Below are 19992 nucleotides of genomic sequence, written 5' to 3' on the forward strand. Positions count from 1 at the left end.
AACTTGTAAAAAAGTTCCACGCCTCGATCGTACAGTGGCTTCCGGCTGGCATTGGCTAACATCAAGCTGCTCCATCCAGTTAGTCTTTCATGACCAACCCCTCTTCTCGTAAACTCCTCTTCTTACTCGCGAATTATTACGTCCCTCACCAACGACTTCAGCATCACTGCACTCTGAACCAATGGGAATGGGAACGAGGAATTTGAGTAACGACTAAGACTTTGCGAGCTGCTGATGGTTCACTGTAGTATACACTTGCTTCTCTTACTTACTTATACGTACCTACTCACTCACTTAGCCGCTGCACACCACTCTCCCCCACGTTCAACCGTTATATTCAACCATTAATTAATTGTTTATTAGAATCGTGCCATTAACTCTCTATTGCTATATTATATCTTCCTTTATAGAGTCTAAGATAAACATTGTTTATCGCAACACAACAATATCCCACTCTTGTACTTTCCTGCAAGATACATTTTGCTTTATTGATTTTGGGTTTCTCTACTCGTCGTTTAACCATGCAAATTTGAGCCATGAACATTTATAAATATTAATGCTTCTTTGTTAAATGCTGATTCCATTTGTGTGAATCGAGTGAGGTATAGATTTGATAGGTTTCGTGTGTGATATATTCGTTATTGTTTGATTTTGTTTGAAAATAAAATTGTTGTAACCTTTGAATGTTTTGTTTGGTGGGCCAACGAGGAGCAGCAAATTTTTATAACGACTAAGGCATGACTTTATGGGATAATATAAAATGTAATGCGTGACGGTGGTCATAAACATCGTTGGCATAAATTTACATTATGAGGGAGGAGTGGAAAATTCTTGATAGGCACCATCCACGCATTTATTGCATTCTCGCCCAGCCATTATAAGCAACAGGCGAATATAAGGTCCTAAGCCTACAAAGGGATGAAGCTAACGATCTATGTCTTGAAAAAGGTACGTAGAATTATTTAAATTATTAAAAAATCGCAGTAACTCTTCTTAATTAGGACGTGGCAAAAAAGGAAATTAGTAAAAGAAATAAATTAAAAGCACTAATTATCTTCTTAAAACTACAACCAGCTCAGGGGTCAAAGCGTTATTTAGGAAGAGGAATTTAATTATCTTTCTTTAACGAGAAAATAACATAGTATTAATTCCAATATTTAGTAGGAAAAAATTCTGTACATAACGAATAACAAACAGCGTAAATTTCGATCTTAGAAACAGACAGGATTATTATTTATCAATTTTAATAATTGATCAACATATTTAGAGATTTTAAAAGAATATTGGCAATCAACTAAGAGTTTTTGCTTCGAATTTTTTGTACAATAGAAGCGAATTGTGAAATATGGAAGATATTTTCGACCCTTCGCAATTACTTTGACACAATCGATCGTTCACCCTGGATACCAGCAATTCGATTAAGTAATTGAATGAAGGCATCTGTCTTATCCGTTTAATCGTAACGCCCATTCTTCACATTTCTTGCTCTAAGACACTTGGAGACTTTGCGTCTCCCATCCATTATTTAAATTTTTTCTACCCCCTGTGCGCTCCTTCCCCTTTTTACTCGTAGGAAGCAACTGCGCCAAAGGAATGCTAAGCAAATGCCGAGTGAAAAGTCATGCTGTCCCTTGCAGTTAATCCTATAAAGTGCATCTAAAAATTTCACATTTTCTCACTTACTACAGCTTTTATTACAAAACATCACTCACTGCACCGAATCTACATTTTCCAAACTTTACTGCAAACTCACGTTTCAATTAAAACTTTCAATAAACATTTTCAATGAGATTCAGTCGCTCGTTATTTAATTCTATTGCATATTTTATTCATTCGTCTGGCATATGAGGTTAACCTATATATACTCTAGAATTTTGAAAAAGTCTATTTTCATTTTATAAAAATACTTTAACATATGGAAAATTATATGATAAAATTTTATGAATTATTAAATTTGCTACCTACTCGAATTTCGAATTCTGTCATGGCTTTCCTTGTAATAGTTCAAAGCTCTTTGATATCTCTACACACACGCGTTTTCCTAGAAACCACATTTTTCAAAATGTCTAATAATATAACTCAAACAAATTTTAACTGTATACTCAAAATTATTTTCTTTTGAGAAGTAGGCAGGATGTTTTGTTATATATTATAATGCTTTTGTTATAAATACTTTTCTGTTAACTTATCATGATATCGTATACATTTTTTATCGAAAAGACGCAATTTTTGAAAGAATGGTATATTCAGTAAATTCTACATATTTTGATATTCTCATTATTAATTAAATAAATTTATTTTATCTTAACATAAAAATTACACGAGTATTCTTTGGATTCATAAATGAATGCAAAAAAGGGCTTTAACTAAGAAATACTATTAGTTGTACAATAATGACTTCCTATAGAAAATTTAATTTATTTCATAGTCTTGCTAAATAAATTGTAGAATATGGTTATCATATCTGCGTGTAAAGAGAGAGAGAGAGAGAGAGAGAGAGAGAGAGAGTAGCGTATATATACTATAACTCCTTTAAATCAAAACATAATTTATTTCTAAAAGTACTTTTTTATATATATATATATATATCAAATTTTCTAATCAATGGAAGAAGAGCTTTTTTGAGTATACTTTCAAATGTTTTCCATCGAGGCGACTGAGAAGAGGGGATTCTATGAAATAATTCAAAGAGCCACAAAAGTTGGCGTTTCTCTCAAAGGTTTCGATGCGACGAAGAAAAATGATTTACGATTTTTCATGAAAACAAACGTCTGGCTTGGATTGAAGCGCTGAAGCGCTTTTTTTGATCAATCATTTTATCGTTCGTAGGTTTATTAAAAAAATCCGAGGAAAAACTGTAGCTTTTCACGGAGCTTCGAGAGACTCGTTCCAATCTGTGTCCCGGATAGCGCTGACAAGATAAAACTTTAGATTAAACCGTGAATATTTTAAGCTTCCGGTAACTCTCTACGTACATCTGTGTGTGTATTTGTGCGAATAGAGTCGTATTTTTTGTACACGAGAGTTATGCGTTTTTGCAAATGTGCGGGAGTTCTGATGGTAATAGATTTTATTTAAGTGTATGCGTGCGGGTGTGGTTAGCGGTAACGCGTTTGCGTGAACGGCCAGAGATTATGCAAGTTTGTACTAGGGATTAAAAAAGGCGTGTTTGCTTACCATGAAGAAAGAGGAAGCTCGTTCATGAATTAGTCGTGGAATTCTCTATCTTTCTCCCTCTACATCACCTTCGCTCTTCTCCCCCTTCTAACAGCTCCTCTCCCACTCCCTCTACTCTACTTTTCCTCTTACTCCCCCCTCTAACTCCGCACTCTCTCCCGCTCCCTCTCTCATTCCTCTCCTTTCCCACACTTCCCCCTCCAAACCTCCGCTGAAATCTCAAATTTATATTCGGATCCATATCGGTGCCTCGTATATTTCCATTTTCATTATTTAAGATTAAAAGTCTCCGTTTAATTGAAAAACTCGGTTTTCAAAATTAAACCATCCACATTCGAACTGAAATTCATATTGGAGACCCTCGTACTTCTGTTTGCATTGTTTAAGATCGAAAGTATGATTCGAAAGATAATTGTTTTTTTCTCTATTGATGGATTTTATTCGATGCTTTAAATAAGTTCCGGATGCTTGATTTAATTTAAAAACAAATGGTTATTTCTATCGCAATAAGTTTATATGTACACAAAAGAAGTGTAGGACTCTTAGTATATGAAATCTGTTCACTTTCTTTATACTATTTATTTGACCTTGGGTCGCGTCATAAATATCTCAGGTCAAGGTCACGTTGATTTTTTTAAACGAAGTCAAATGGTCTTTTAAAAATATTTTTATAGCTCTTATCGAGATCATCGACATTGGTTTTTAACTCTATTTTTTGATAAATCAAACGAACGTCGATTGTATAAAAGTTAGTTACAAATGTCTGTAGCGTATATTAAAAAGCTGCATAAATTTTTTAGAACAATTTTTTTTCATCGGTATTTCGAATTCAACCACGTTACAAAGTATTCCAGCAAGCGATCGTCCGATGGTGGTGGTTTAAAAATTAAATTTGTATATAGTTTCCGTGGTGTAGTGGTTATCACATCCGCCTAACACGCGGAAGGTCCCCGGTTCGATCCCGGGCGGAAACATTTTTTTTAGCATTCTTTTTTTTCACTCGCGGAAACACGCTTAGGCCAATATACTATTTACGAAGATTACAATTTAAATGATTATGGTTATTAAAAACACTTACCTGTGTATAAGATATGTTATATAATAATAATAATAACGATTCTTCTATATATTTGATATGTTATCCATTATAACTACTGAATTTATTATATTTTATAGGATTTTTAAAAACTCAATTTTTTCCTTTAATATAACATAAAATAATAAAAGTTTTCAGGCCATAAAATTTATTTAAAAAAAGATATTCAACTTTATTACCAAAGTTCTGTATAGTGACTGCGAACATACCGGACGCAATAGTAATAAAACGAAAATTTGCAAGTGGTTTCCGTGGTGTAGTGGTTATCACATCCGCCTAACACGCGGAAGGTCCCCGGTTCGATCCCGGGCGGAAACATTTTTTATCTTCTAATAAACCGTCTCAAAACTAAGAAAGTGATTATCTCGCGCATCCAATAACTACTAAAAACTCGATTTGAACAATACATCGTTAAAAAAAAATCTTTTGGTAATTTAAAAATAAAATAACCGTATATATAGTACAATTAAATTGATACAAAATTGCAGAATATCTCGCATATGTAACTTTAGGAATAATCTTAATGATAATGCTAACGGAGGAAGAGTAAGATTAGTAGGAGGCTCTCTGAATGTGGAGGCGAATGAAAATTTCACGAGGAGACACAGAATGACTGGTGGAGACCAGATTCGCAGGTTTACACGATCGTTACACCAGTGTCATGCATAATGCAGTCACTCCAAGCCAGACTAATCGGTAGTTTACTAGTAATCGAGCATCCACAGCTTCCAGTCATGATATTCCGTGTCATTGTTGCTCGATCTCGTAATTTGTACCTTTCGGCTGGTAAATCGATACCAGCTGGACCGATTTAGCTCTTGGATAGATGTAACTCTCAACTGCGATAGATCATCGTGCCAATGGCCGGATTGACTTTGATGATTTCACCAAATCCAGCGCCATGTTTTATTCATGAACAGACCTACGTATCTGTCTAAATCGTGTGTCGCTGCCTTACTACACTCTTTACCCCCTGAATATTCTTCACATTTTTTGCTTTAAAATTACAAAAACTTGAATTAAAGATGATAGTAGGAGAAAAACAAAACAAAATAGCAATTTTCATAAATTTCTTGTATTGTGAGAATTGTGGAATAATTTATTTATAGTTCAATCTTTTTTACACCCTAATAAATAAAGAATAGTTTATAATTTTTTTGATATATTATTGGTTTGCAAAAATGTACGCCATAACATTGCTGTGATATTTGTTAAGTGAACATTTTTATGACAATCTCTGCAGGATTTTGCGAAGGAAATAAGATTTTGGAGAAAGATATAGGCAGTCGGTGGGGATGATACATTATGCGAAATGTAGTTTGGCTGCTGATCGAAAATCCGCGAGGAAAATCTCGACTGGGAAAAGTTAAAGTTTTGATCCTGAACGAGCTAGATGCCGTTTCATGCTTGAACATCCTGTGAGGGGGTGTAAGGCAGCAGCTAACTTCCTAGCACCCTCCCCCCCCCCCCCCTCCCACCCCACTCTCTCTCTCTCCCTCGTTCACTTTTCAGAAAAAGCAACCAGATGATCTCCCAGCTTTTCTGCTTGTCATCTACATCGACATCTTTGATCCACCCACGTTCTCTCTCACCCTTTTTACACCCTCAACGCCTTAAATTTACTTCCTACCCTTAAGTTTTCCTCCAAGGATCGAGAAAAACATCTGGAATTTCTTCTTGCCAATAAACGTCAGCAAATAAACGCCAACGGAGAAACGAAACTTCAATTATCCTCGTCGAGCAAAGTAAGCAAAGTCACTTTTACTAAACTTCTTTGGCCACTTGGATCTCGTTAAGGGAACTTCAGGATTTTTTTAGACGAAATAACGTAATTGTAATTTCGAATTATCCACCGTTGGCAAACTCCAGCCTATTTTCGTCAGAATACTAAAGGAATTCGACCTATCTGTCTCGCTAGTTGGACGTGGTAATTGGTATTCTTTTGTAAAAATGCTCCTACCATTTAGTTCCAAATTATACATACGATTTCTCGTTTATTATCTTGTTTGATAGTTGGATACCAAGGGCTGTCTTCTTTTTTAAGTGCTTTTTCTCAATTCTATACAAAATTCACATTAATGCATGTCCGTTAGAAAATATACATATATAACAAATCTGTAAATATGTTTAATGTTGAAGAATAATGTGAATTGTTATAACGCAGATCTGTTTCTACTTTAGTTAAATATAACTGAATTGAGTTAAAAGAATAAATAAAAATTCTCTACACTTTAAAGTCCACCCTATATAATTATCGATTTTTCGTTTAAACCGAAGAAAAGATGAGGAAAGGGGAAACAAAGCTGTCTCCTGGAGTGTCCCATAAGGGGTATTCGTATTCCATACGCAAGAAGGACATGGTACGAGTGTCCTTGAACAACATGATGAAAACGTGGAAAAATGCAGGGACACTCGTACCACTCCTCAGAGACTTTGCCTCTCCTTGACGAGTCCGAAGATAAATGTTTGACGACTACGGTGACCCTCGACCTTCTTTCAACCCTTTTTAGACAACCCCTGCCAATCTGAAATTCTTAAGCAACTATTTGCACCCCTGCTCCTCTCACGTCTCCCCTTTTTCTCAAACTCCCTTTTTCCTGTAGTCTGATCAACGCTTCGAGTGCCACTTTGTTTCAATCCAGCCGTTAAACCTAATCCTCGTTGAAGGGATCATAGAAAATACGAGTAGAAAAAGCCCGACACCCACAGACTGAGCTATCTCCACTGATCTGGGAAATAATGCCTTGAGAAAGGATTGCAGAAGATTTTCGTAACGCTGAACGACACTTGATTCGATAAAAACAAAAAAGCACTGGAGATGGAATTTCCTAAAAAGATCCGATTTTACACCTCAAATGAAAACTTGCACAGAAATAATATTTACACGTAAATGACAAGAATATATAGGTATGTAAATTAGAGCATCGAAGGTTTTTAAAAGAAGCACATCTAAATGTTCCGAATTGATTAGAATGGACGTGGCGTACCAAGAGGACTTTTCTGAATAGAGGATTTCAATATTTAAGAGAGTCGAGGATGAGACAGGAAGGTCTCGATCATCCTGGGAAACAAGAGGGAACGAGATAAGGATAGATGGTTCCTGACGTTAAAGGATTGACCTGGATGTGTGGAAGATCAGGGCACAAAGTTTTCAGCTGTGTAGAAGAGAATAGAATGGAAATAGTATGTGTACGTATGTAAGAAGGAGAGAAAGAGATAGAGGGGGGAGGAAGAAGTATATCCCATAGAAAAAGCAAAATCTTGAAAAAGGGGCAAAAAATGGCGACAGGGTGGTTCACCCAAGACGAGGCTTTGGAGCTTGCAACTTATAATACTTTGTCTCCGGATAGGAAAATGTGCCCTGGACTTGGTCTGACTCGACCTCCTTTCCCCAACCCCCTCTTACACTTTCATGTCCACCCCTAAGAAGACCAGGCCCAACTTTAGCATTTCTGTCTCCTTTTATTCCCCCGGAAGCCTCGGAATACGTACAAGTTTTATGAGCATCGCTTTGCCTCCGCCACATCCCATGCGCTTCCAGCTTTTGTTACACTTGCATTCTATGCACGCGACCCTCACCCTCACCCCACCACGTTGACAATGCCACGCGCAGAATAAGGTCTGCCTTTGTTACACTCAATATCCTTGGTTACATAGGCTCCCTTGTATCTCCTATTCTCTATTCCTATCCACCCCCTTTAAGCTCCCCTCCCTTTGCAATCCATCTCTCCCCTTTTTGCAACCCCTCTCTGACTCCCTGCACCTCCCTAACAAAAATTACCTCATTAACTCTCTTTTATCCCTCTCCTCTATTACAATCCTAACAAATCTTTCTTAATTCCTTAATTCCATTACAAAATCCCAATTTTTCTTAATAGAACATTGTTCTTTTACTTAATACATTTAGACACTTTTTATATATAGTCAAATTTAAAATATGGGACAGACGAAAAAGCATGAATAATTTATCATTTGCTGTGGTGGAGAATTAGAGTCATTGGTGAATAGTCGATTGGTACGACTGCAAGTGTCTCTTAAGACATTTCGTTACTTTTTCATTCCCTGCACGTAGGTTGAATTAAGGATACATTGATCGTAATGCAGTCCTGTTTTTATTAGAGTCAATAGGTTTGGTTAGGAATTCCCCTTTTTACGCGAGATCCGATAAAGTGTGTTCACGTGTCTTCATTACCAAATCACCTGCTCCGTTGGTTTCTAATATTTCAATCGAATTGTCTCTAACCTATTTGAGGAAATAGCATTGGATCTTAAATACTTTTGCTGCTGCTGCTGCTGCTGCTGCTGCTGCAAAGCCAATTATTTTAAATTGAATTTCGATTTTTTAAACTTTTCACCAATTTTACGACTCTTCGTGAAACAGGAGATGTGTTTAAAATTAGTATTAAACGATATTCTTAGTTCTTTCGAGACATCGAGTTCGGTACAATTCTGATTCATCATCATATTCTTCAACAGACAGCAATAATGTATATGAATAAATGACAAGAACACGACTGAGTTAAGGCGATAATTACCTATTATACATACAAGAAATATATATATAGCACCGGCTAGACAATCTTTTATACAGCAAGTTCTTATACTTTTAGAACGTTAGACATATTTTTAATTTTAACTTGATGAAGCAAGGTGCTTTATTAAACTCGAGCAATTCAGAATTTTACCAACACAGAAATTACAAGATTTTACTGCGTAAATTAATCGTCTGGAATATTTTGTAAAATAAACCAGAGATTGATTTGAGTGTAAAAATGGAATGAAGCTTTATAAGTGTAACGTTGAGAAGACTTTTATTTAAAGGGGTAGTTTTCTTTGATTTGTGACTACAATACAGTTGAATACAGTACACTCATGGAGAAAAGGAGGAAAAGAAGGAGCAATCGATTGGAACGAGAACAACTGACGATTGCTTGGGTCAGATTTTTTTACCTGAAGGAAATGTATTTTTGTATGGGCAACTCATGTCGAGCAATAAGATATGCCATTTCCAGATCGTAGCCAGGGCACGTTTTCTCTTTTCTCTCTCGGATCAATCCAAGTTCAACCTCGTCGAGAATAATCTTGCTCGTCATAAAAAAAACATTGTCGATCTTGATTCCTCCACAATAATTAAACAGAATCCTTCGATAGTTTTTCCATTAATTTGGATCAACCCTCTGCTATATATATATATATACATATATATATGAGGAAAAACTACATTTTTCTTACATATACCAGCAAATTATGAATGCTGTGATTAAGAAAAATCTTTCAAAAGTAGACTCGCCATTATTCTTACAGACTTTTACAAAAGCTTCATTTCCACAGTTTTGTCATTGCTTCTTTAAAATTCGAAAGATTATCCTGGCAAAAAAATGTCTCGTAATTTTTCATATTTCTCTTGGTGTGTGGAATGAGAAGGAACTTTGAGAAGATTCATCTCTCGTGATAAAACGCCAGCCAATTTTTCCTCCCCGTGATAATACCTAATGGCCACTCAGCCCTCTAAAGACTTACGCTTCTTGTTTTCATAAAGTGTATATTCGGTTTTCTCTCCCACGACGAGAACAATCGGAAGAGAATAAAAATTAAATCTTTTCATTATTTGTGCAAATTTGGCTTTTTACTTCTTATCGAAAGAGAAAAATGCGAAAAATCAAGGATTCGTAGAATTACAATTGTAAAAATTATTCAGATCTGCATTAATGAACTTTTACCTCGGACAGATTGATTTATATGCGAATTTTAAGTGAACGGAAGACGAGCGACGGGTGGTTTTAAAATTGAACAGAGAGAAAAAATGTAGAAAGGGAGCAAAAATGTGAGGTAGCTTATCTTGCTCTATCTTTCGTAGTTTCCCAGCTTGTCATACGTATAGCAGAGTGGCTGCACGAGTTTTCACGAGGCTCCAAAAGCCAAACGCTGTACGAGTGAGTTTTCTATAAGCCAGATAGGCTTGTCGAGTCTACTTTTCGGCTCTCGCCAAGTGCCGGATTCAGCCATCCCACGCAAACCCGGTTTTTACGAGTTTCAAAAGCTTCAAGGAACACGCTAAACGACGTTTATTCCTTTTCAACGAAATGCATCGAAACTCGACCACTGAAGTCAGAAATGTTTCAAGCTATTTATCACTCAATTTTTCCAATTCTATCCTCCCTTATTCTTCACCTTTTATTAATAAAGTTTTTTTAGAACAAAGGTTTAAAATTATCCCAAATTTTACACGTGTGCTTGTACTAGTTTATGTAAAATTGGACTAAATATATGATGTATATGCTGATTGTTGATGTTATTGATATAATTATAACGTATACTTTAACTATAACTTATTTTTGCTACTTTGTCGCGAGACTCTACCGTATCTCCCAATCAAATGGAGATTTTTTAAATGAGATAAATAAAGTGGATCGATGTATCCTGTTTTAGTTATGAATCAGTTTGGTTAGCTCCAATCAAGGATTTCACATATGCGCATAATATGATTTGAATATATAGTTAATCCAAGTGTCTTCGCCTTCAAAATTCACTGAAATCTCGTATCCTCTTACGAAAAGCGTACGAAATTTTCACTTAATCTTAATATTTTTTTTCGTTACCTTCAGAGAAGTTAGCGATAAGACAGATTTTTCCATCTATTAGTGATTTTGACCCGATTTTTCAGGCCAACGAGTTTTCCAAATCAGCATCAACAATGATAACCCACAATAAAATTCTGGTGACATTTGGAAAACTTGTTGTTAAAGCGCACAACTGTAAAAAATCAATTGATTCGTCAGGTTGAACGCGATAAACCGAGTATAAGTGCGCGATAAGATTAAAAAAAAATATTTGTTAAAACCTCCTATTTTTCTTTCGTATATATATGTTTGTATTTTGCATGAGTTTTTAAATATTTGCAAATTTAAGCTTTGTGTATAATTAGCAGATGTTTAGCAATATCTATTATATCGTCATTAATTGGATTAGATTTCGATTGGTTTTTTCGAATGACTGGTTATCGACATTCTCCAATTGAGCATTATGAATAAAATATTCAAAAAATAATTCAATTTTATTTCCTTCATCCAAGTATATGATTGAAATTAAATATTAAATTTAGAGCTTCTCCTGGAGCAAGTTTTTGACAGGTTACAAGTGATGGGTATAATGGGCAATGATGTTAACTTTAATTTAAAGCGAGCTGAAAGGATTTGATGAGCAACCCGAGTGCATCGCGTTCAGTGGGTTTTTCATGATTTAAAAGTTGGCAAAAAAGTGGATAAAAGGCCACAGTATCAGAGTATACTGTATCCCAGAAACAATTTAAATGAAATATATAACTGAAATGTAACAAAACGTAAACTTTCGACAATAGCTGCAAATATGAAGGAGCTAAGAAACAATAACATTGAAACCCAAACAGGATTAAAACTTGCTTTTACAATATTCCGAGATATTTTAAACACGTTCGTACTCTAAGAGATCCGCTACTCGTGCTTCGTTTGTTTCATTCTCAATCATCTTTCAGCTTGTTCAAACATATCGTGACAACGCTTTCAACAAATTATTGCAAACATCTGATGCAATAAATCCAACAGAGAAACATTTAACATAAACTAATTTAGTTTCCACAGTTTAGACAAACTGATGATTTAAATGCAACCATAATTTTGCATTATTATTAGATTTATTTTTGTTCAATATTTACCAAGGTTGTGACAGCTTCAAAATTTGTACGTACCTGAAACAGAAAAGAAAATAAAAATTGTGGTTTTCGTATATTCTACAATTTCTTTCTAAAATGAATAGCCTCAGGTTAGAGTATAAAGAATAAGGTAAAATTTGTTCCTTCATGATGATAGAATAATTTTTGTTCGACGTAAAAAGGGAAGAGGCAGCAAACTTTTGGTCCCTTTCTTCCAGCCGTTATTCATGATGCAATGCTATCTTTCGACCCTTTTTATTCCCATTTTAACCTTACTGTCCGCGTTGCCACTCTCGGAGCATAACGCGATAACGGCTCGTTAAGTACGCCCGGTTGACCTCGTTCAGTTTCTTTTTTTTTCACCCCGCCGTTACTTCATCACCCTGTACAAAACGCTGCCAGATTACGCGACCGACAGAAGCTCTCACGAAAACGCCAGCAGAAAAGGGAGAAATTCTGTGCGATAAAATTTTCAGCTTAAAATTAATAAAATTCATTCATTTCTATCCATCTATTTTCGTTGCTCTTCACACATTTACAGACAAAAGGATAGTTTTAACACTTTTTATTTTAGATTAAAATAAATATTATATACTAGAGTACAATATTGCAGCAATAAAAAACTTTTAATCAGAATCACTGATACAGCATAATTTTTTATAACAAACTCTTCTGCACTTGTTCTTCTTTCTATTTTTTTTATTTCAACAAGAATTGGGATATACAAATTTTTAATCTTGCAATATTTACTTTCTTAATCAACCTTCAACCAAGTTTCAGTTTAGTTTCATGTATAAATCACGATTCAATTTCTACTAGTGAGTTTTGTCATATTTATATAAATATTCTCGTTTAAATAAGTCGTTTGTTCAATTTTTTCTTCAAATAGGAATTTTTTACAATGCCACTTTTCACTCGAGTCAAAATCTTATGCTGAATCTTTCAATTATGTTACTTATTATTTTTATCACGATATGTCTCCCAAATATCACTGACGAAATTCGTTCAACTTCACTATTTACAAAAGGCTGCCAATGCCAAAACCCTTTGTCAATCCTGTAATTTTTTTTGTTACAAAGAAGTTCACATTTGATCAATATCTCCCAATAATAACAGTGGATATCGTGAGAGGACAGTCGCCCATTTTTTTTCCATGTGGTTTCTTTAAATTTATTTGTATTTTTTTACCAAACGGTTATGCAAACATGCATGGTTCTATCATAAAGTATTACTGTCTCTTTTGTGTTAAGACTTGTTCATTCCTCTCTCGTTCCTTATCATATCTTACGTCAATTCGACTCATCAGTTCTTTTACCTTTATTCTCTTTTAAATAATGAGATGTTTGATCGAGCTTCGTTTCGAATAGCTGGGACTTTTATACAATGGATATCTTTCGTCGGAGTCAATATTTTTTGCTAAAACTTTGGGTCGCGTTACACGGTGTGTTTTGTCACGACATGTTTTCCTAGTATTATTGACGGAGCTCTTTCAGCTACGCTACATGTATACAAAAGCCCTTTGTCGAGTGTGTGTTTTATTTTTTACCGGGAAGTTCATATATATTTTATCAATTCCCCTCAACAATCAATTATTTCCTTTCTTCGAAACTCTCTTACATTTATTCACGTTCATTCCAATTTCTCGTTAATCAAGCTAATTATAAATGCGTGCATTCCAAATAAACAAACAAACATACGAATTCTCATCGTACAATGTTATTATCCAATTCGTATTAAGACTTGTTCATCCTCACCTCGTTTCTTACAACCCCGCACCATTATTTTTCACTGAGCACAGTGAGGTATGCTGGCTAGTAAAAAAATCATAGTTTTTATAAACACACACCATGTATACTGTAAACTTCTCGCTGAATTTTTATTTTCTTATCTCAATCACAACCATCGATCACACACCGGAGGGGGGTCAAGCGAGATCTTCGTTCTTCCGCCAAATTTCTCTCGCTGCAAAGTTATTTTTGTCCACCCCCTCTCTTCTTCAAATCTCGCACGATTCTTGCTACTTCCCGACATTGATGGACGAGACAATGATTGTTATTGGAGGAGGACCCGAGGCCAAACAAAAACCTGCGAAACGCAAAATCTCCACTCGACGCTTTTATCTCTCTGCTCGCTTTTAGCGTCATTTTCGTCGCATCGCTCGTGGATTGAAAATGTCACGCACCCATTTTTGTTAGGAGCAACGGAGCGACCAATTAAAATTTCATAGCGTTCGCGACTCTTCGGAACGATCGTTAAACACTTTCGTGGGAGAATTTGTTCGACGAACGTCTCGTAACGAGCGCGAAAAATGCACGTGTAAAATGAAACACAGATTTGCAGGAGATTTGGAGGATAAAAGGACAATGATTCTTCGTACGAATATGGACGAGTTTCGATTTAAATGAAAACTCTAGCTTAAAGGGGGTTGGGGTGGATGTTGAAAGGGGTTGAAAAATGATGTTACGCTAGGATACCATCGGTTGGAGGGTGTGTATTGGTGTGCGTGGAAGGTAAAGCGCGTCTGGCCAAGCGGTACAGGTGCATAAATCGCTGCGATATCTCTCGAAGCTCGCTCGTAAGTTAGCTGAAACGCTTTTCTCTTTAGCGCTGCTCGCTTTACAAGTGGAGGAGCGGCGTATGCGTCAGACATTGAAGCTTTCACACAGACGCCGCTCTCTAACGACCTTGCAAGCGCTCCCCTATACTCGCTGCAAAAAATCCACCCCTAAAAGGACCAACGCCTATCTGCCCAGTTCGCGAGACTCTCTCACTGTCAAGTACAACTACACCATGGAAATAAAAACACTCTTCTACCTACCTTTCGCTTTATGGCGATTCTTCCGATATGCAACACTCTACGTAAGGTGACCACTCGTAATCTTTTTACCTATATATCTTGTACCGTTTATTCTGGAACGAGAAATGTGATACTTGTGAGAAAAACAGAGAAAAAGGTCGCATAAAGAAATATGATGATAAGAACGGTGTAAATGGTATTGACTCTTATCAAGCGTATATATTTTGTAGCAGCCAATTTTATTTGACGTGGAGGTAAACATAACCGGTATGTAACGGAAACCGGAAGTCTAATGAGAAGTTACCTTAATAAGGGAGCCTCCTCGAAATTAGAGGGGTAGCTCGAATCTCTCACTAGAGCACCCAGGGTGAAATGTTTATAGACGTACAGCAATTAAATTTGCTATTTGTTAATATTAAAAAAAATAAAATATTTTACTACTGTAATCTTATTTTACAAGAATGGAAAGTCTCAATGAAAATCCATCGAGCTTTTGTCGATCATTTAACTCCTTGATCTTTAATTAAACCATTTATCCATCATTAAAGCATTGTTGTCGTATCTTCATTAAATCTGCATATTACTATTAATATAATTTTTAAAATAATTTTCATTTCACCAGTAATTTGGCAATATCAGTTATTCCACTATTATTAGTATCATTATAATTACTGATAATACAATGTAAATACACTTGTCCAATTACTGTCGATCGTATTATAATCTTCAATACAGTTCACCATGATAACCATAATGATTTCAATTTTATTACATTCAAGTAACATCAATTATTAATGAGAGCTGATAGACTCGTAGTTGTGTTTCCGCTTCCTCGTTACAGAACATTTTCCAAACATCCGTCCGCTTTAACTATATACTATTAAAAACTTGGTGAAAATTGAGATTACAACTCGGAAATTGATATCGCTAGAAAACAAAGTTTGCCTTCGCGAGGAATTCACTTTTAATTCCCTGCTTGGTCCAGTAGTGCGAATTTTTAACTCTCCTTAACCGGTCGAGTTTGTGTTTAACTACACCACTAGAGAAGTCTGCGAAAGAGGATTAATTCTCAGCTGAAAAGGCGCATAGATATTAGCAAAATGTAAATTCCACCTAGTTCAGGATCTCGCGTAAAAACGAAGCTTTTATTTTTTTTTTTCCTTTATCGATAAACCCGAGGTGTCAGTAATTTTTCGTTTTATCCCTTTTCTTCTCTTTCTATACTATCTTTGCTCCTTTCGCAGCATAACTATCACTGAGCGTATTACGAGGATATAAAACTGTAACAAGTGCAAAGTTTCGTGATGACGAAGAAGCGCGAGCGTAAAGTCCAAGCTGGGATTATGAGGAGTCCAGGCCTGAAAGACAAATCCTTCGAGTCGAATGAAGTTATAAAAACATGTAGCAGCCCGGATGGGGACAATTGTGAAAATTATACGACGAGAGATCCAAATGTAACTTTCAAGATTTACGAGGAATGATTCTGGATCAATTTAGTCTTGCCAGGCTTTTGAATATTCATCATTGTTATTGAAAGAAAAACTATGTAATGCCTGCAACTATTAAGTCGTGAATGCTTAAAGTCCATTCATGGAAGCAGAAATTCTTCCTTCTCTCTCCCTCTCTCTCTCTCTCTCTCTCTCTCTCTCTCTCTCTCTCTCTCACTTCCTCACTCACCCCCTTTCCTACCATCATCCAAAAGAGTTTCCAAACTTTTTCCTCCCCCTCGATAAACAATGATTGTCCTAACAGCTGCTTAAACCATTCGAGAAACCGTAAGGTGAAATAAATTGCTTTTGTATATAACCAACCAATCGTTATTTTATTACCACTTTAACTACAAATTTGTCACTTCGTTTACAACTGATTTATTTCACTGCAAAAAACATCAACTGGTATATCCAGAAATTCTCGAGTTCCTTACCGAAAATTTTCTAAGACTTATAATGTAAAAGAAGGAAATATTTCTTTAAAAACACTTTCATATAATTGAACACAGTTTCTTAGCAAGAAATAAATTTAAAAATTCTTCGTTTCTTTTTTATTCTCATTATAGTTAATAATAAACAATAAATAATAGTAAAATTATAGTTCTTTTATTATTATTTACCAACAAAATTATAGATATTTTTATTTCTTAGCAGAACATCTTGTAAACTATGTAAAGTAACATATAAACCAAACATAAATTGTTTAATATATTGAACCAACAAAATAATTCTATAATCCTTATATTCAATCATTCCTGTGGTCAGTTACTTACCACAAGCATCAGATTTAGCTCTGATCAATCGTATCTAGCTTTCTCATAATAGATGGTCGAGCAATCATAGGATCTCTGAAGCGTTGCGTGACCGTATCCATTGAAGGGAAACAAAGGGGTAGCATCGATACCAAACGATGCTTGGCCATTTCGTTCCAATGTGAAATTGAACGGCCTCCTCGCGATCATTTACAAGATGCTCTCATAGGTAATTTAAACCTTCGATCGAACCAGCAATAATATTTTTTCAAATTTACCATTCAAATGACCTAGAAATCTTTAGAAAATTTTCAGCACGAAGTTCATTCCCTCTTATACAGTTCGATATTTAAAGAAGATGCCACTGCATAAATTATTACTAATTACTATATACACAGTTTTAATAACTATTGAATCATTATAGAGAATCTTAGTTTTAATAACTTTACGTCACAACCCCAAAACGTTCGATAACAATTCCTAATTAATTCACACTTTTCGATTGTACAAAAATGATATGTGATGTGAATTTATAATGATTAAAAAATATAAAACAGTAGTTTAATTTAGTCGTTAAATCTTGTGGAATTTTTTCTCTCATTTCCACCTCTCCCTACTCCTTTATCCTATCATATTCTCTCTGAGCGTAAAATCTCGAGTGCCCCTTACTTTTCGCAGCTTCCACTTTCAGACTGGGAGTCATCGATAACGATAACTCAGGCAAAGTTTGATTCACGTTCATTACGCGGGGCTATAAAGTATCGCCGCTTCCAGTCGTAAATAAACGCGAAATAACGTGGGGAATTAACGTTACGGGGATTCCTTGTCTAACGTATTAGCAATCAAGCCGGGATATGAGAGCGAATGAGCAGTAAATTTAAATGTATCCCTGGATGTACGCCACGTATAGCTTGGCTTTTTAATGTCCTTCCGCCTCTCAGGTGAGAATTTACGCCAGCCACGAAAAGGAAGACTTACTCTCTCTTTTCTTTCTCTCTCAAGCAAATACATACACACACGCATACTCTTTTCCTCTTCCTTTTTCACCCTATCTGTCTGGACTGACTTCCCTCTATCTCTCTATCTAGCTGTATTTCTGTTTGTTTCTCTCTGCTTCTCTTTCCGCCTTTTTATCCGCTTCTCATTCCCTCTCTGTCTTTCTGTCCGTCCGTGTATCTGTCTTCCCCCCTTCCTTCCTTCCTTCTTTTTTCTCCCCGCCCCCCCCCCCCCCTCATCCTCTCAAGATTTATCACGCGCAATCCGTCACATTTCGCCGATCGATCAATTCGCAAAGCAGTGGAAAAAGTCCGTCGATGCGTGCGGAAATAAAAAACACAACTATGCTACGTTCAAAGGAGCAAAATAGAGTAGAATAAAGTGCGATTAAAAAGTATTAAGATGAATTCAGAGACGAATAAAATGCTTGGAAAGGAGCGTCAAGCTTGGGTGCAGGAAAGTGCAGAAGTTGAAAGGGGGAGGGGAGAGAGGGATGAGTGAGAAAAAAGAGGGAAATAAAATATGCTGGGAGGGAAACGTGCGAGGAGCGGGAGGGAAAAGATAGGAAAGTTTTGAAAGAAAAAAGAAGAACGTGGTTGGAGGATCTGGATGGATGGATGAAATACGGGACGAGTAGTCCAAGTCAATACAAGCTCCGCCATTGGACTAGCAGGTGCGGATGATGCCTCTGATCCTCGCGACATTCGAAATTCATTTAACGCCACCGCAGCAATTTCACCGCAGCATTCCCTAACCCACCGACACTCCACGTATCATATAAGCTATCCCAAAATTTCCACGCGCCAAATTTTCCCAACGGTGTGTCGTAAAGTACCCAGAAATGCACGTCGAAAATTTTCCAACGAAGAATATCGTGCCAAATTGCGATACTATAACGATTCTCGTGTAATTCCCACGATTCACCTTTGTCTGCAGCTTATAATTTATTCGCACAAACGGTACTTTACACTCGCCTGATTAGAGCAGGGCCATATATATGTATAGTTAAACAGGAATGTATTAGACGATTTAACCACTAATAAAGCTTAATTTCTAAGAGATTTCATCCTGTAACGAAAATTGAAGGAAATGCTCATTGCTCGCTAAATACGTAGCAAGAGTGTTAAAATTTTTATTGGCGTTACTTAAATCGGTCTAAGCTATTTCTTTTTTCATATCTCAGTGTAATTTTTACGAATCTCGATGAATAAAGAATAAAATCGTTTTTTCTTCAATTTCCTTTTTCAGGGATTGAGCGCAAGGATGAGAGTAAGCGAATGGATTTTTATTGATCAAAACTGACGACAGAGAATGTACCCGATTGTATCAATAAACTATACTAACACTACTGCTATCGAGTAAATAAAATGCTAAAGTCAGCAGATTGACTTTAGACGATTTGCTTCCTTTGTTTTCTTTTTCCAGGAGGAGGACAACTTCTGCTAGAGATACCATGTATACGAAAAGGTATAAAGCAACGTGTGCATATCATGTTTGTATATTTAGAGAGGGGAATAGAATGAGAGGCCATTTTGAACGTTTTATAGCTGTAATGTATATTTTTGTACGTCGTGTATGCATTTTCAGTGGAACGACATTTCCAACAGTACCAAAAGCATCCTTTGGTAAGAAAATTATATGCACATGATAGATAAAGGATGACACGTAACAGTTTATACTACTTTTTTTTTCAACAAAATGCACTTTGAATATTAACTTCAAGATTGTAAAACTCTGTACTATAAAAAAACAATTGTATATATATTTTTTATAAAAACACCACTTAACCTCTGATCTAGCTCAACGAGGTACAGAAATATTTCATTACAGATTTTCATAAAAAATTATAATTCACGAATTGGAAAATGTTCTTTGCGTCGTTACTCTGCGATTCGTTGAATAATTTCGCTTCGCATGAAATGGAATGGAATGAGGGATGGGGCTTGAAAGCTTTACAGTATAGGTGTTTCGAAAGGTAATCAAAGGTGTTTCGTTAC

At 35.9% G+C, this 19992-nt stretch overlaps 2 non-coding genes across 2 annotated transcripts; both read left to right on the plus strand.

Moving 5' to 3' along the window:
• The first annotated feature begins 4078 nt into the window (after nucleotides 1–4078).
• On the plus strand, nucleotides 4079–4151 carry TRNAV-AAC (transfer RNA valine (anticodon AAC)). Its single transcript has one exon. It is a non-coding gene; the product is annotated as a tRNA-Val (tRNA).
• Nucleotides 4152–4518: 367 nt separating this feature from the next.
• TRNAV-AAC (transfer RNA valine (anticodon AAC)) lies at nucleotides 4519–4591 on the plus strand. Its single transcript has one exon. It is a non-coding gene; the product is annotated as a tRNA-Val (tRNA).
• Nucleotides 4592–19992: the final 15401 nt, after the last annotated feature.

Source organism: Prorops nasuta, unplaced genomic scaffold (assembly GCF_024137725.1).
Source record: "Prorops nasuta isolate Cenicafe-Biocafe unplaced genomic scaffold, Cenicafe_Pnas_1.2 PNAS00003, whole genome shotgun sequence".
NCBI lineage: Eukaryota > Metazoa > Arthropoda > Insecta > Hymenoptera > Bethylidae > Prorops > Prorops nasuta.